Source organism: Schistocerca serialis, chromosome 1 (assembly GCF_023864345.2).
Source record: "Schistocerca serialis cubense isolate TAMUIC-IGC-003099 chromosome 1, iqSchSeri2.2, whole genome shotgun sequence".
NCBI classification, from domain to species: domain Eukaryota; kingdom Metazoa; phylum Arthropoda; class Insecta; order Orthoptera; family Acrididae; genus Schistocerca; species Schistocerca serialis.
The window spans coordinates 824753112-824769490 of NC_064638.1; the positions used below are offsets into that span (position 1 = coordinate 824753112).

At 41.1% G+C, this 16379-nt stretch overlaps 1 protein-coding gene across 5 annotated transcripts in view; it reads right to left on the reverse strand.

The window, feature by feature from the left end:
* The window catches only part of LOC126484410 (E3 ubiquitin-protein ligase RNF19A-like), a 373735-nt gene extending 358084 nt beyond the window's left edge, over positions 1-15651 (reverse strand). For 2 of the 5 annotated variants that reach the window (XM_050107917.1, XM_050107933.1), the window contains exon 1: positions 15396-15651. The gene's annotated coding sequence lies outside the window, so the exon portion shown is untranslated. Of the gene's footprint in view, positions 1-13617; positions 13805-15280; positions 15351-15395 lie in introns of those variants that run through there. The other 3 variants (XM_050107940.1, XM_050107948.1, XM_050107956.1) reach the window with 3 other exon arrangements.
* Positions 15652-16379: the final 728 nt, after the last annotated feature.

Consider the following 16379-nt stretch of genomic DNA (forward strand, 5'->3'; position numbering starts at 1 on the left):
GAAACGGAAACGCCACCGAAAAGACATTAGTATTGCTGAGGTTTTCATTCAGTTCAATGTCTCGGGTCTGTCATAAATAGCCACTATGGCTATCATGGAGGGAGGGGAAGGGAGAGGGAAAAGGGAGGATGGGATGGCGGACGGACGGACACACACACACAAACACACACACACACACACACACACACACACACACACACACACACACAGAGAGAGAGAGAGAGAGAGACAGAGAGAGAGAGAGAGAGAGAGAGAGAGAGAGAGAGAGAGGGGCCGGGGGTGGGAGAAGGATGTACACTTTCTGTTCCGCAGTTCCACTATGAGATTTTCAATGATGCCACAGTTTACAGTAAAGGACTATCATCAATTTCAGGTAGTACGCTGGAGGCTATGTAATTTTTTAACTCTTCTATTAATTGAGGTATTGACTGAAGTATTTTTCATTAATGGAATGGCATGCTTTTCATTTACCGCCATTCGAAAGCTTTTGATTGGTTGGTTTAAAAGAGGGGGGAAGGGACCAAACTGCTAGGTCATCGGTCTCTTGTTCCGAATAAAACAATACCACAAGTGTGAGAATAAAACAAGTGAGACTGACAACACAAAACGGAGAGAAAGGAAAAAACACAAGATCGACATAAGGCCAACAAACACTTAAATGGACAAAACGGGAGAAGAAAACCACAGAAACGCAAGAATCAGGTAGAAGAAATAGTTGTTGTGGTCTTCAGTCCTGAGACTGGTTTGATGCAGCTCTCCATGCTACTCTATCCTGTGCAAGGTTCATCATCTCCCAGTACCTACTGCAGCCTACATCCTTCTGAATCTGCTTAGTGTATTCATCTCTTGGTCTTCCTCTACGATTTTTACCCTCCACAACAAAACAGATTACCATGGCTGGCTGACCATGAGAATAAAAATGAGAACCCAGCCACTCTGCAACACATTAAAACCTCCACCCTAAAAGCACTAGGGTGGAGGACACAGAGGGACAAAGGACATGCGCTAAAACTAAGATCAAATGATAAAACCCACCATCACGAATAAAACGTAAAATTAAATCAGCCAATGAGGCGTTGTCAGATAAAATTAGAAGAAACGAGTCCGGTAACCGCAGTGCATCAGAATAGAGGCCACTGTCAACCGGGCGCCGAATCGCCACTGGGGCGGGTCTTAAGGCGCAGGAGGTAGCCGTGGGTCGCCCAAGAGCGGCCAATGCGGAGCCGGCAGAGAACCACGAGTCCCCGCGAGAGCCTCCACCAAGACGCAGGTCACTGCACTCGTCCTACAAACTCCCGTCGCTGATGTAACGCCACAGTGGTGCATTGGGTCGAGTAAAGGCAATGCTGAGGGCGCCGCCGAACCATAAACCAGACTCCCATGGTCAAGACGGGATTAAACAAGGGTTCTGTCAAGCTGCAGCAGAGTAGAGCGATCTGCACCCCAGTTGGTGTTGCTCAGGCAGCAGAGGGCATTGAGGTGCTGCCAGCACTTCCGCTTAAGCTGACGAAGGTGAGGAAGCCAAGTCAACCGGGCGTAGAAAACCAGTCCTAAAAATCGATATGTCTCCACTACAGTCAGTGGATCGTCATTAAGATAAAGTTCTGGTTCTGCATGAACGGTAAGACGCCGACAGAAATGCATAACATACGACTTTGCGGCCGAAAACTGGAAACCATGGGCTCTAGTCCATGACTGCGCCTTGTTGATGGCTCCCTGTAGGAACCGCTCAGCAACCCCAGTACTGGTGGAGCAGTACGAAATGCAGAAGTCGTCTGCATACAGAGAAAGTGAGACGGACAGCCCTACAGCTACTGGTAAACTATTCATGGCCACTAAAAATAGAGATAAACTCAATACAGAGCTCTCCAGGACCCCATTCTCCTGGATACGGGGGGAACTATGGGAGGCACCAACTCAGACATGGGAAGTACGAAGTGACAGGAAATTCTGGATAAAAATCGAGAGCGGGCCTCAGAGACCCCACATGTATAATGTGGCAAGGACATGATGCCGCCAGGTGGTGTCACACGCTTTTGATAAATCAAAAAAGACGGCAACAAGGTGTTGGCGTCTGGAAAAGGCTGTTAGGATGGCAGACTCGAGGGACACAAGATTATCTGTGGTAGAGCTACCATGGCGGAAACCGCCCTGGCACAGGTCCAGTAGGCCACGTGACTGCAGGACCCAACACAACCGCCGACACACACCATAAATTCTAGCAGCTTACAAAGAACATTGGTGAGGCTGATGGGCCGATAGCTATCCACATCAAGCGGGTTTGAACACTGGTTTGATGGTGCTTTCCCGCCAGTGTGATGGAAAGACGCCATCGCACCAGATCTGGTTGAAGATCATGAGGAGATGCCGCTTGTAGTCAGACGAGAGATGTTCAGTCATCTGACTGTAGATCCGAGCTGGCCCAGGAGCTGTGTCGGGGCAATGCGCAAGGGCACTGAGAAGCTCTCACTCTGTAAATAGGGCGTTATAGTGTTCACTGGCATGTAGTGAACGAGAGGACTTTCCCTTCCATCTGCCGTTGGAGAGCGCGAAAGGCTGGGGTGGGGGTGGGTGGGGGGTAATACTCTGACGCAGAGCCGCTCGGCAATCGCATTTGCGTCGATAGATAACATGCCATTTATGTTAACACCGGGAACACCTGTTGGGGCCTGGTACCCAAAAAAACTCGTTTGATCTTTGCCCAGACTTGGGAAGGTGACGTTTGGCACCCAATGGTCCAGACATATCTCTCCAACACTCTTGTTTCCATGTTTTGATAAGCCGGCGAATGCGGGCACGGACCCATTTAAAGGCTATGAGGTGCTCCAGGGAAGGGTGCCACTTATGCCGCTGTAGAATTCGCCAACGCTCCTTAATTGCCTCAGCGACTTCCGGCGACCACCAAGGGACTGTCTTTCGCAGGGGACACCCTAAAGAACGAGAGATCGCGTTTTCCGCCCCCAGAAACTATGGTTGTAGTTACCTGCTGAACTATCACATCGATGTTACCATGTGGGGGAGATTCAACAGTGACAGCAGAGGTGAAAGCGTCCCAGTCTACCTTGTTTAAAGCCCATCTGGGCAGGCGTCCGTGGGCCTGACGCCGGGGCGGTGACAGGAAGATGGGGAAGTGGTCACTAACACACAGGTCATCATATGCTCTCCAGTGGATAGATGGGAGATGACCAGGACATCAAACCGAGAGATCAATGGCCGAATATGCGCCACATGCCACACTGAAATGTGTGGGAGCAACTGTATCTAAGAGGCAGAGGTTGAGTTGTGACAGTAAATTTTCGACATCTCTGCCACGGCCAGTAAGCACGGTGCCACCACACTAGGTGGTTATGAGCGTTAAAATCTCCCAAAAGTAGGAAAGGTTTAGAGGGTTAATCAATCAGTGCAGCCAATGCGTTCAGGGGTACTGCACCATCTGGAGGAAGTTATATGTTGCAGACAGTTATTTCCTGCGTCATCCTTATCCTGACAGCCACAGCTTCAAGAGGGGTCTGAAGGTGCACAGGTTCACTACATACCGAGTTCAGGATATAAACGCCAACTGCACCCTACACTCTATTATATTCGCTACGGTTCTTGTAATATCCACTGTAGCTGGGAAGGGCATGGGTCTGCATTGCCAGGAACCAGCTTTCCTGAAGGGCAATGCAGAAAGCAGGTATAAAACTTAATAGTTGCTGTAGCTCATCTAGGTGGTGGAAAAAACCGCTACAATTCCACTGGAGGATGACGTTATCGTGAGACTGGGAAGGCATGAAACACTCAATGATGCAGTCTACATCTCAGGGTCACCTGCTGCCACCGACTTATTTCCTGAACAGTCTATATCCATTGTGCCTGAGGGTATGGCGAGATTTAGGTCCTCAGCAGGCGCCAGAAACTTCACCTCATCCTCAGACGCAAAGTTTGTAGGCAGTGGCTGTGTGGGTGCCACTAAAATTCCCTTGGTCTTGGGAGTCTTCTTTCTGGATTTCTCTCGCTAATCCTTGGGTTTCTCTGGCTGGGAGGGCTTCACTTATTCAGTCTCTCTGGGACTGAGGATGATCATGAAGCCCTACGACCAGCTGCTTTGGGGCACTTCAGCCACTGGTGGCTATCATCTTTCCCACTAGCAGAAATCTAGGAAGGGAGAGACCCAAGGGATCCCTTCCTAACAAGAGGAACCGAAGAAGGCTTATGCTTCTCTGGCTGAGAAGCGGGGACTGGTGTCCCCGATGATGGGGGCGGGAGGACAGTGCTCCTGAGGTAGGTGGTATGGGAGCAACTGGGAGGGAAGTGCCCCCCCCCCCCCTCAATCATCAAGGGGGCAGGTGTAGTCTTCTGGTTCTGAGAGCTGACTGGAACTCGCGGAACTGATGGGTCTACAACTGTTCTTGTAGTGGCGGCATAAGAGGAGGTCATAGCCACAGGATGAAGGTGCTCAATTTTCCACTTGGTCTCAGTGTAGGTCAGTCGATCTGGGGTCTTTTATTCCATGATGTTCCTTTCTCGCTGTAAAATTCTGCAGTCTGGTGAGCAAGGGGAATAATGCTCTCCGCACTTGACACACATGCGAGGTGGGGAACATGGAGTATTGGGATGGGATGGATGTCAACAATCTCATGTGATGCTGGAAGTAAAGGGAGAAGACATATGCCCGAACTTCCAGCACTTGAAGCACCACATTGGAGGAGGGATACATAGCTTGACATCACAGCAGTAGACCATCACCTTGACCTTCTCAGGTAATGTGTCAACCTCTAAGGCCAAGACGAAGGCACCTGTGGCAATCTCATTATCCCTCGCCGCTCTAAATTGGCGTGCAGCTCATTGTCAGACTGCAAAAGAAGGCCCTGTGGAATTAATACCCTGGACCATATTTAAGCTCTTATGAGGCGTGGTGGTAACAGAAACATCCTCCAGATTGTCGCAAGTGAGTAATGCCCGTGCCTGGGCAGAGGATGCTGTTTTTATCGAGACTAACCCTGACCGCATTTTGGATAAGCCGTCCAGCTCTCCTAACTTGTCCTCTAAATGCTCTACTAAAAACTGAGGTTTCATCTAGACAAAGGAGTTCCCATCAGCTCTCGTACATTCAAGGTACCAGGGCAAATATGGTTCGCTGCCATACTTAGGTTGGCGTTCCTCCCATGGGACTTGGAAAGCTTAGAGACTGCTGGCGTTTGATCACCAGCAAGTCATGACACATGGTACACTTCATCGCGCATCATCCGCCCTGATGACAACCACTCCGACCACGGGCCCTCCCCAAGAGTGCCACCTAGCCACAGCAAAGGCCACTTGGCAGGATGGCCATTGCTGGGAGTCCCGATGCCCCAGGGTGACGTCCATCTACTCCATGGTATATGTGGGGAGTTAACAGGTCAGGCATCAGCAGAGTGATCCCTGTGTAGTCAGGGGCCTACAACGAACAGGGTACATAGCGGGCCCACCACAACGGACTGGCTACCGTGCTGGATATCAGGTGCAAAGAATTCCATGGTCATTATCGGTGCAGAAAAAGACACTGCATATTGGGTAGAGGAAACTGTGCCCAGGAAGGTGACCTCGCTCAAGAGATGGAAGATGAGCGAGACTGCAACGCCACGACGAGAAAGTGGGCTAAAGATCTCAATGCACGATGGACACGATGCACCATGGAGGCGCCCTTCCTCATCCGACTGTCTTGCCCCTTATTTTCATGTAAGAACTCCAACGATATTCTGTCTTTTCCAACAGCTTTCTTTTGTCATTAGAGAACACTGTTCCATAACACAAATTATACTTCGTTTTGTATCTCCGTCGAAGCTAGAGTAACAAGTATGGACTTTTTAACAAAATTGCATGCTCTTCTGCATATTATCATAAACTGAAGTCAACGATGAGTTTTGATTCAACAGTTTTTACAACTAAGTTTAATTTTTGCAAGTTTAGAGCTACTAAACTTGGGTCTTGGCAAACAGTTTTTTCTTCATTATTGCTTTGAATACCGCGGTAGGTTGTGCTCTTTTTCGAACACCTGTAGTAGGTCTGAGAGAAGTTTAAAAAGTGAATGTGTCACTTTGTTGTACAAAATACACCGCACGCCTGGTCATGCAAGTAAAATTTCTCATTTTCAGCTTTTCTTCTTTCACCAGTATAGTTATTGTTTCGCGTGGAGTTTTGTATACAAGTGTTAATATAAAATTCAAACATTTTTATTGTTCAGGTCACGTAGAAATGTCTCAATAGACAAACCTTATAAACTATCCCATACGAATTCCGATGCTATAAGAGTATTCAGACGGGGATGATGGAGAAAATGAAGCCATTGTCTATAGCAATCATGATTCACAATGTGAGCCGGAATATGATCCTGAAGACTAGTGTAGAGAAGGTAATAAGTAGTAGGCTTGCAAATGGGACGTATTTCATTGGAAGAGAGAAACAGAGTAAGAAAAAGGAAATCTACAGTCTTAAAGCAAAACAGAACAAAGGAACACCGTGAACTATTTCCTGGACCAAAACCTGTCACCAAAGATATTAAAAGTGAATTACTGCTTTCAAAAGTGTAATATCTTAGAATATCACTGAAAATGTTGTGAAATACACAAATATGTATAGTGAATATACAAAAGGAAACTATGTTACACTCAAGAGAAAGAACCGAGATAATGGGACATTTACGATTACTTTGCCTGATAGGTGTCAAGAAAGAAAACCACTCCAGTGTCACTGAACTCTGGTACTCTGATTCTTCAGAAATGTAAATAACCTGTTCTGTGCTGAGTTTCAAGAGGTTTCTCTTCCTGCTTAGTGTTTACATTTTCATGACAAGATTCCTAAAGACAACAGAATAGCAAATGAGAAATTATCACCCATCCATGAAGTTCTGGATGAGTTTGTGGTTAACTGCAAAAAGAGTTACAATCTCATTGAATTTTACATGATAGGTGACTGATTTCAGGCTTTCTGTGGATGTTGCAGTTTTGTTTAATATGTACCTAACAAGACAGTAAAATATGGCATCAAACTCTGCACATTAGGTGATGCCAATACTAGGGACAGAGGTGTACTGTGGAAAGCAACTTCCAAGACCCTAAAAGGTTTCCTATGTGACTACATATATTGACATGATATTTGTGACACACATCGATTGAGGATTCCAAAAGAAATGTCCCTATCGGAACAATGCATAGACACACTGAGAAAAAACAGTAATACCTACCTTCCCAGGCAGTATCATCTTATTTCTTTGGGTACTGAAAAGTTATCACATTTGTCTCCTTTGTTGCAAAGAATTACTAAGCAGTGTTCTTGCTTTCTGCCATGCATGATGATAGTGCAACAAATGAAGTTACAGGGTCACCAGATATCGTAATGGATTATAACGCAACAGAAGGTGGTGTTGATACTATGGACCACACCTATGGGACATATTCTGTCGCTCACATACAAGGAGATGGCCGTTTATGGTGTTCTCTGGTGGATATAGAAGGAATAATCTTGCAAGTTCTTCACTTTGACAACCAGGATAAACCCAAAACTCTCGGACAATTATTTCCAAACTATCTGCTTTATCCCTGATGAAACTACATCTTAAAGAGCAAGTAGATATGCATTGGCTCCCAGCAAATGTTAACATCACATTCCTTCTGTGATCCTGAGGTCCACAGAATGACATGAAAGAATATGAGTGCAGTAAAAAAGCATGGGCAGTACCTGACGTGGACTGGCAAAGAATATAATGACCACAATAACATGTGATCTGTGTCAGCATTTTGTATCCAAGCAACACATTAAAAGTGCTCGGATGTGTGAAAAGTGTAGAAAAATTAGTCTAACACTCAAACCTCCAGATGTCAGACACTCAGATCGGTACCAAACATTGTGTGTCGACAGAGCATCAACCAAAACTCTGATTTAGTTCACACAATGTGCTGTCACCCCACAGAATGGGCATAAACGTTAATTGAAAGTAACACAGAACTACGGAGCACATGAAAAGTGTAACTGTGTTGGTATAGCGTTAGATCGTTGCACCAAAGGTATTGGGTTTCAAACTCCAATGATGGCAATTTCTTTTACTGTATCATGTGTGAAAGTGTTATATGGGACCATTACTACTACCGCACATGCAATGCAATTGTTTATTCTACTGTTCCAATTGTTTATGTTTATTCTGGGAAACTACAAATGCACTAGCTACTTCATCACAAACTGTGTGTGTTCTGTCACGTATGTCCAGCGAAACACCACACCTATCTGTACAAATGCACTCTATAGGTTTGTTTCTTTCAACTAATGAAGCGAAAGCAGACTGCCAAAAGAACATTGCTACAAACTTCGAAAAGTCCTTTTAAATGCCAGGAAAATGTCCTCCCATATAACAGTTTCACGGGTACAGTTGAAACAAATTGTCATCAGTGGGGTTTGCATGTGGGACATTTGGTGCGACCACCTCACACACTACTGACTCACCCACGAGTGATCTAAAAAACTGTCACTCACAGATGTGCCTTTCCCGTGCTCTCTAGTTGTGGTGCTACTTTTAATTACCATTTACGCATATTCTACTGTATGACAGCACATAGCACGAACTAAAATTTAGTTTTGGTTTATACTCTATGTACATACAACGTTTTGCACCAATCTGAGTGTCTGACATCTGGAAGTTTGGGCGTAAGCCGGATGAGTAAAGTGTACCGCACTTGATGAAATGACTTATGTGTGTGCATTTTTGTTTATTATAATAAAGTCAGAAATTGTGAATCTTAACAAAAGGAACCATTCAATTTAAATAATGAAACAAAAATGCATTACTTCATGAAGTCTGCAGACTTTATATACTATGGGCTCCTACACATAATTCTATTAGAAGCATATCATCTGTAGCAAAGATTTTCATTTGACAATAATAATAAAATACTAATAAATGAAGTATTCCTTAAATACGGCTCCAGTGAAGTAATGGATATGTAATGGGTTGGTACAAAGTAACAAAGTATACTTGACACCAGCTAACGTGATAATGCATATGCCCACTCAAGGGTTAAATAGGACCTGTGAAGCACAGTGTTCCTTAGTACTCATTTGGTTGCCTGTCGTGAATTTATGCCTCCACATGACAACAGCAAGCCTATGAAAAATCACACAACAGGCTCAAAGCCAACAGAGACGTGAAACGTACTTTCACATTGCAAATAAACACCAAGTTAATAAGAAGTGGCCAATAAGAACTTTGGCTTGCATGAACACTGGAAAAAGTATTACATGGGAGTGGCCCAATGAATCAAGATATAGCTGAAAATCTGTTGGATCACCAAGTTTCATTGTGCTAATAGATGGGATCTAACTCAACCCTATACACGGATCAACAAAGGTGGACCTGCCTCTATGGGAACTAAGCAAAGCCCCATTTTGCAACTGCTGTGTTATACAGACCATTACTTATGTAGTCTAGGACCCAGCAGGTTGATGGTATATGTTCTATATGCTCTACTGCATCAACAACACTTTACAGTATCTAGATTGCTTGTGCACTGACACATGAAAAAGTATCAAGGATTTCTGTTTCTTTTCCTTTTTTACATTGTGAATTTATCTCTCTCCCTTAAATTACAAATAGAGTTCTCATTATTTTGTGTATTCCGCATTCAATTAACAATTAAACCACACTGAAAGTTAGGCACTGCCTACAAAAACTGAAGATTAAAGCCCCTGTCCAGTATGCATCCACTAATGAAAGCTACATGATGCCACTAATGAAAGATACATGACACAATGTGTGAGACTTAACTGTGGAGAGAACAATGGTGAAATACTAGTAGGAACTCACAAGTCAGACACAGTGTCATCACATGGTGATTTGCTACAATTTTGCAGTACTAGAGCACAGCAGCAACTGTTTGCAAAATTCATCCCAAAACAATCATTTACATAACGTGTGTGTTTACACGAAATTAAGCAAGTATAGTCAGCCCTAAATGCATTAACATGATTAATTTTTGCTAATTAATTACAACAATCCCTTTAATACGAATCAAAGTACATAAATATTTCAATTCACAGCAGAACCCCAAATGTACTAAAGCTTCACCGAGTGATCTCTAGCTTCAGCAGTTACTGTTCCTCATCAACTACCATAACAAATTCTAGAACCATTCAAGCATAAATTTCTAGAACTTTGGATATATAGCAGTAACTCTCACTTATTAACCTAATATTAAACAGAATAACAGTGCTTGCAAAATGAATATAATGCTACACTGTCTAAGTTACCTGACTCTACAACATTTTTCTTCAGAGTCTACAACTATTATGCCTTGAATACTTATTCATCAGCTGACTTTAATCAATACAAATGAGTGTTTTTCGTTCAGTGTGTCAGTGACTGTTGTCTCTATAGTCTAATGGTTACTAAATTTCAGTTTCATAATAGTAAACTCAGAAAAGCACTGGTAAACCGGAAGGAAAAAAGTACGAAACTGAAGTTTTCACACCAGATGCTTCTTGTATGTGAGAGGGTTAGGAAGAGGAGGATCTGGCAGCAGTCACATCCTCCAAACTGTTTAATAAATTATTCTCTACATCAAAGTTGTGTAGGCAAACAATAGGAAAATGTAAAATGAAACAATAAATGTCATGACAAATGAAGATTTGTGCCAGTCTGGATCTCATACACAATTTCAATTTTCACTTTTAACATTTCATGTTATTTCATCTTCATCAATTTCACACCCATCGACTCCATTTATTTAATTCCTGTGTCTGTAATTCAGCTGACACATTAAGAGAGAGACAAAGATTACAATCTCTCCATTAACACAAATTTGTTGTTTGTATACAGAGTATGAGATCTGAATAAGTGGGAAAGCTGGGTTGCATGGCTCTCACACTTTAACGGACATGAAACTTTAAATATAAGAGACTTTCAGTATAGTAATATATATATATATATATATATATATATATATATATATATATATACACACACACACACACACACACACAGGTTACACAAAATCAATAAGTATCTAGGTGGGACAGAAATATACCTATCCACTCAAAACTTCTGATACCCATACATTTTTAAAATTCTAATCAATACCATGTTAAACAGCAGTCTATTTCCTTTCTTCCTTCTCTCCATTGTCTCTCAGTGGAGAAATAATCAATTGCTGAGGGACTGTCCATTCAGATGGCAGTGCTGTTATGACTGGCCGTCCTTTACACATTTTTTTTTTTTTTTTTTTACATAGCCACAGAATATCTAATCCCACCACTTAACTCCAATAAATGGTTTGCACTGTTAAGGATCAAACTGTGATAACAACTAAGATGTAATAAATGATTAACCCTCAATGGTATAATAGAATGCAAAATGTCTGGCAAATAAGACACTGGCATGACATAGGAAGGGAAGTAACATCTATATTACTCTGGCACTGAAACAAATAGGAAACAATAGTGGAACTAATGTACTTACTTACAAACTTATAATATGGTATTTTTAATAAACAGAAAATTGCAAAAGGAGATTTATTTACTATGGCTGAATGAGCCTCTTTACCTCAACACTGAGGAGTTCTGAGTGGAAGCCAAACATGGTTGAACTCATTGTTATCTTTTTTCCAATGCTCAAACAGAACTAATGGAACTAATGTGCAACAGGCACACAAAACAGGATTAAAAAAAAGACAAGTGCATTTATGACTTCATGTTCACTTTCAGCTCTAATTAGCCTATTTTATTGTGCTTTTGCAATTTCACGTTTATGATGTCAAAATTTAACTCTCTTGACTGCCCTTGGATACAGGATCATATTACAATGGGATTGGATCAGAAGGAATAACTGAAATTAAAGACAGAAAATGTGGTTGTACACAGTGGAGAAAAAGTGCGACAATTTATAACAATGCAGAATCTACAGACAGACATGTGGATGCACTACATACCACTTTGTGATGTGAAGGTGATACACTGTCCCTGAAGGGCATACTGTACAGCTAGCTGTAGATGTGTACAACTATTTCAGCAACTTTGCTCTAATCTGAAATTTCAGTGTGCACATAAACACAAATGCCTTCATGACAGGAAGATGCCTACCACCTCTGGTTGCTGCAGAATTAAAATATTCAGTATAAAGTGAAAGAAAGTTCACAACTGAATATCACTAATTCAAAGCATCACCATTCAGTGAACGAATAGGCACAGTCATATATAAGATATTTAAAAAGGGAATGAGTTGTGGCAACCTTCAGTTGTAGATATAACAATCAAAGAACTATGTGGCGCATATTCAAGGAGCAAAAAGATGTGTGTATCAGCAGTGGCAAACTGTGGCACACAACTAGAGACAGAACTTAACCCTGTATAAGCACCATTACAAACGGATCAGATGCCTCCACAAAAATAAAAAATCAGAACACATTAAAAAAAAAAAAAATATTATAACTGTTATAAAGAAATCTACTTCCAATTTCCCTGTAGGTAACATAGAAAAAGCAACAATAAAATCTTCTCAGCTTACAAGCCGAGCCACTTTGAACAAAACACTTGAGCTTATGAAATTGCCTTCTACATATGCATCACTTGGGTCCTCTCCGTAAGGTTCTTGACACTGCCATTACGTCTATGAAAGCAGAAAACCATGCCAGACCACTGCCACTACAAATATATAAGCAGAAAACCATGCTAGCCCCGGCAGTCCATAATTTTAACAACTGATGACAATGGCGGAGACAGCTATCGAAAGCTTGAGTGTTTTATTCGAAGTTACACAGCTTGTACATTGAGAAGATTTTATTAAAGGATGATACTGTGAAACACTTCGAGGGTATATAAAGGGCACATAACACTATGAAAAACTGGATAATTTAGCTGAAAAGGAAAACCATGTTTCCAGAAAGGTGACTGAAGAAAATAAAGATGGATATAATCCTCTGTGCAACAGCAGACACTGATAAACTAAAAGAGTAACTGTAGATGATCCTCCCCACAGAATTTTAAATCTAAAGTAACAACATAAATTAAGAAAAATGGGACAATGGAAGAAAATCTGACAAGAAACAAGAACTGGCATCTAAAATGGTTGAGCACCTTAATTTAAAAAAAAAATAAAGGACAAATGAAAAAGTGTGTATTGCATAAATGTTAATTCTTTATTACAGAAAATTAATGACAACTGAAACAGACAAAGGTAAGTAGGAAAAAAAAGAAAAAAATCACCAGAGTTAATTATGGTCATTGATAATGTTGGATTAACGAATATGACAAGCTCCAGAAAAAACTCTTCTCAAAATAAAGACAACCTTCTTGAACTTTATTAACAAACCTTCACTACCATCAGTCTTAGTAGAATAACAGCCAGAAAAAAATTGGAAATTTAAGAGCTTTGTACTCGCAGCACATTAGTTATCATATTCCATGCATGAAGGAACACTGGTTCGTTCCTATGTTTTCAGTGTTTATAGTAGAACTGCTGCACATTAATCTTCCTGTTCTCATCAATTACCTCACATATTTAGTGATTACGAAAGACAGCTCACAGGAAGAGTTAATAACAAAAGGGGACAGCCACATCATCCTGTCACATGACAATACGTAATCAAAATGTAGTGCTTATACATGCGCCAATACCTATAGTGCCCAATACTGATGTCTTGTCTTCTCCTGAGCTCAACATCTCACTTATGTGGCGATGCTAAATCAATTTCCAGACCGACCAAAGGATCATCTTTATAGGCCTGGAGTCCATTTTCTGGGCAGACCGAAGAGTTTGCATGGAACATTATCAGCAGGAACAGGTCTCTGGGCTTGGAGGCACCTGAACATCCATAGATGTGCAGTTATAGTGTAGATATATGTGAAGCGACAGTGCAAAACTATTTTTTTGTAATTAAGTTGTGCAAAATCAAAGGAACATTGTGCGACCTAGCAACTAAATGCAACAGTGCAGTTGTTAAGCCACTGGCCTCACATTTGGGAGGATGAAAGTTGCTCTATCCGGCCATCCTAATTTAGATTTTCCTAATTCGTTTCAGACAAATCACAGGCTGGTTCCTTCAGCAAGGATACACTCAACTATGTGTCCTATCCTTCTAAAACAATCCTTATGTATTCTATGTGTACATGTATTTGAACCATTAGCTATCACTATATTGTGATAATAAATCCTGTATTATTGTGAGACGACGAAAATTCCTGAATGAATGAATAAGTAAATAAATAAAATATAATGATGGTCATATACATGGTAACCTAGTACACCTAAACGTGTTTAATGAAACTGCTCACGATAAACACACATCGTCATATAGCTAATAAACTTTTTAATGAACTTCAATTCATAGTTACAGTTCATAAAAAAAATGTAAACTGGATAAAGTGGCAGAGTGCAACACAATATGCCACAATCACCCCTGAGCCAAAAATCTTCAGAACAAATTTCCATTCTTAACACAAGCTTTCTGTCAATTAAAACTACAAATACTGAAATGCACTTCTCTATTCATAAAGCGATTGCTGCAGTACGGATACGTCAACGCAACATCAGGAACTGCACTGTGTGAAAAAACTTACAAAACATTGAACACCTTTGAAATTTTTATGTTAACAACATCGGAGGGTTAAAATTACCTCCGTCAAGATAATGCGAAGAAATCGGCTCTACTTCACTAAACGAATATCTCTTGCTGTAATCGAAAAATAAAAATATTATCATTAACAACAGAATTGTCAACAATATTTAACAGCAAGAAAGGCAACTGTCTGCACAATAGGAGGGTGTGTACAGCCCTTCTGCACTACTGTGTATGATTAATGTGGAAAATTACATTCTTTTGGTTTACAGATAATCAAAAATCAACTGGGTTTTCTTCGTGAAATCATATCAGTTTTTCGCTCAGGCGATTCAAATTAACAACAGAATATTTGTACAATACTACAAGGGAATTAACGCGCAGTCCAAAAAGACCTTAATTTTAAGGCTATTAATGCAAATCCCATGATGCGGACGTAATGAGCACTTGGATATATCTCTGTTACATTTGATAGTACATGGCCAAATAAAATGCATTGGGAATTTATTTTGCTAGCGACAAAGGCCATACGAAATATTGCTACAGTCACGCAAACAGCTCGCAAATTACTCTGTTTTAATGAATAAAACATGAACATGACAAGAAACACTATTTTAAGTGTAAGACAGCCTATCTTCTTTTACTTGAAACGTTCCGTCAATATCAGTGATTCATCAGCCCGTCACATGGCACGTATTGCTCTATAATAATGACATACTTACTTCATTCTACGATAAAAGTCGAGCAGATAATGCAATATATCTGACACATCGTTCAGTTGGAGGGAAATCTTGTACCGTATATAACAAATAATATTAAAGCTTGCAGTATACGAACCTTTCGAAGTGACAGTAAAATGCAGGTACCTGTCAAATGCTGCCGGTACGTGCTTCAGTAGCTACGACTGCAATCAAACAACGTTGCACACGTCACAAATTATGAACGGCATTCCTCTTCCCATCTGTCACTTGAATGTGTACTAGAACATTTTACCCGTGAGCAACACAACAATTTGTCATTGATTGTACAGTTGACGCTTGTACCAAACAAAATATGCACACTAGCGACATCTATTGACGTTCATACAAAGTACAATGCATTATACGTATTTGTACGTTTCTTCGCAACAAGCATACCGAGAAAGACTCATCCTCAGGTCATGCCCATCGTTTCTGTACCTTTTAGAAGAGTTTTAGATCACTTTTACTTACGTCCAATTAAAGTCTGCTTGACAGACTAAACTACGTTATAATATTACGTACAGATAGCAGTAATGATTTCAGTACAGTAATTTGTCGAGTGAGATTAGAAAATTTTGCTCAAATATTTACCGCGGCCATCATAACTAGTCGGTCAAAAACACTGTGATTGATAATTTCCGATGATAATTGAATGATTACATGTCAAACGTACACAAAAATGTTCAGGATCAGTAGAGATAGAGCTGTTACATAACAAAGCACCACTGAATCATTGTTAAATGCTAATAGAAAGTTTATTGTCAACCATTCAGTGTGTTTTCGTAGCCTTGTCTACATGTACATGTAAGGTGTATTTAATACTACATCTTTACGGTGAAATACACATTCCTATTAAGCAGAGGATAACACAGGACACTAGAACACTTATTAATATATAGGCCCTATGTAGTGGTTACCGTAAAATGGCGTGAATAGGAACACTGGATGAATAGGAACACTTTCTGCGGGAAAAGTTTTAAAACTTATTAGCGCTTTTGTTATTTGAATAAGGTGGTATGTTTTTCTGTTAATATTTCCTGAACAGATTTCTCACCAAAATCTTTGCTTTCTCTGGTTGTAC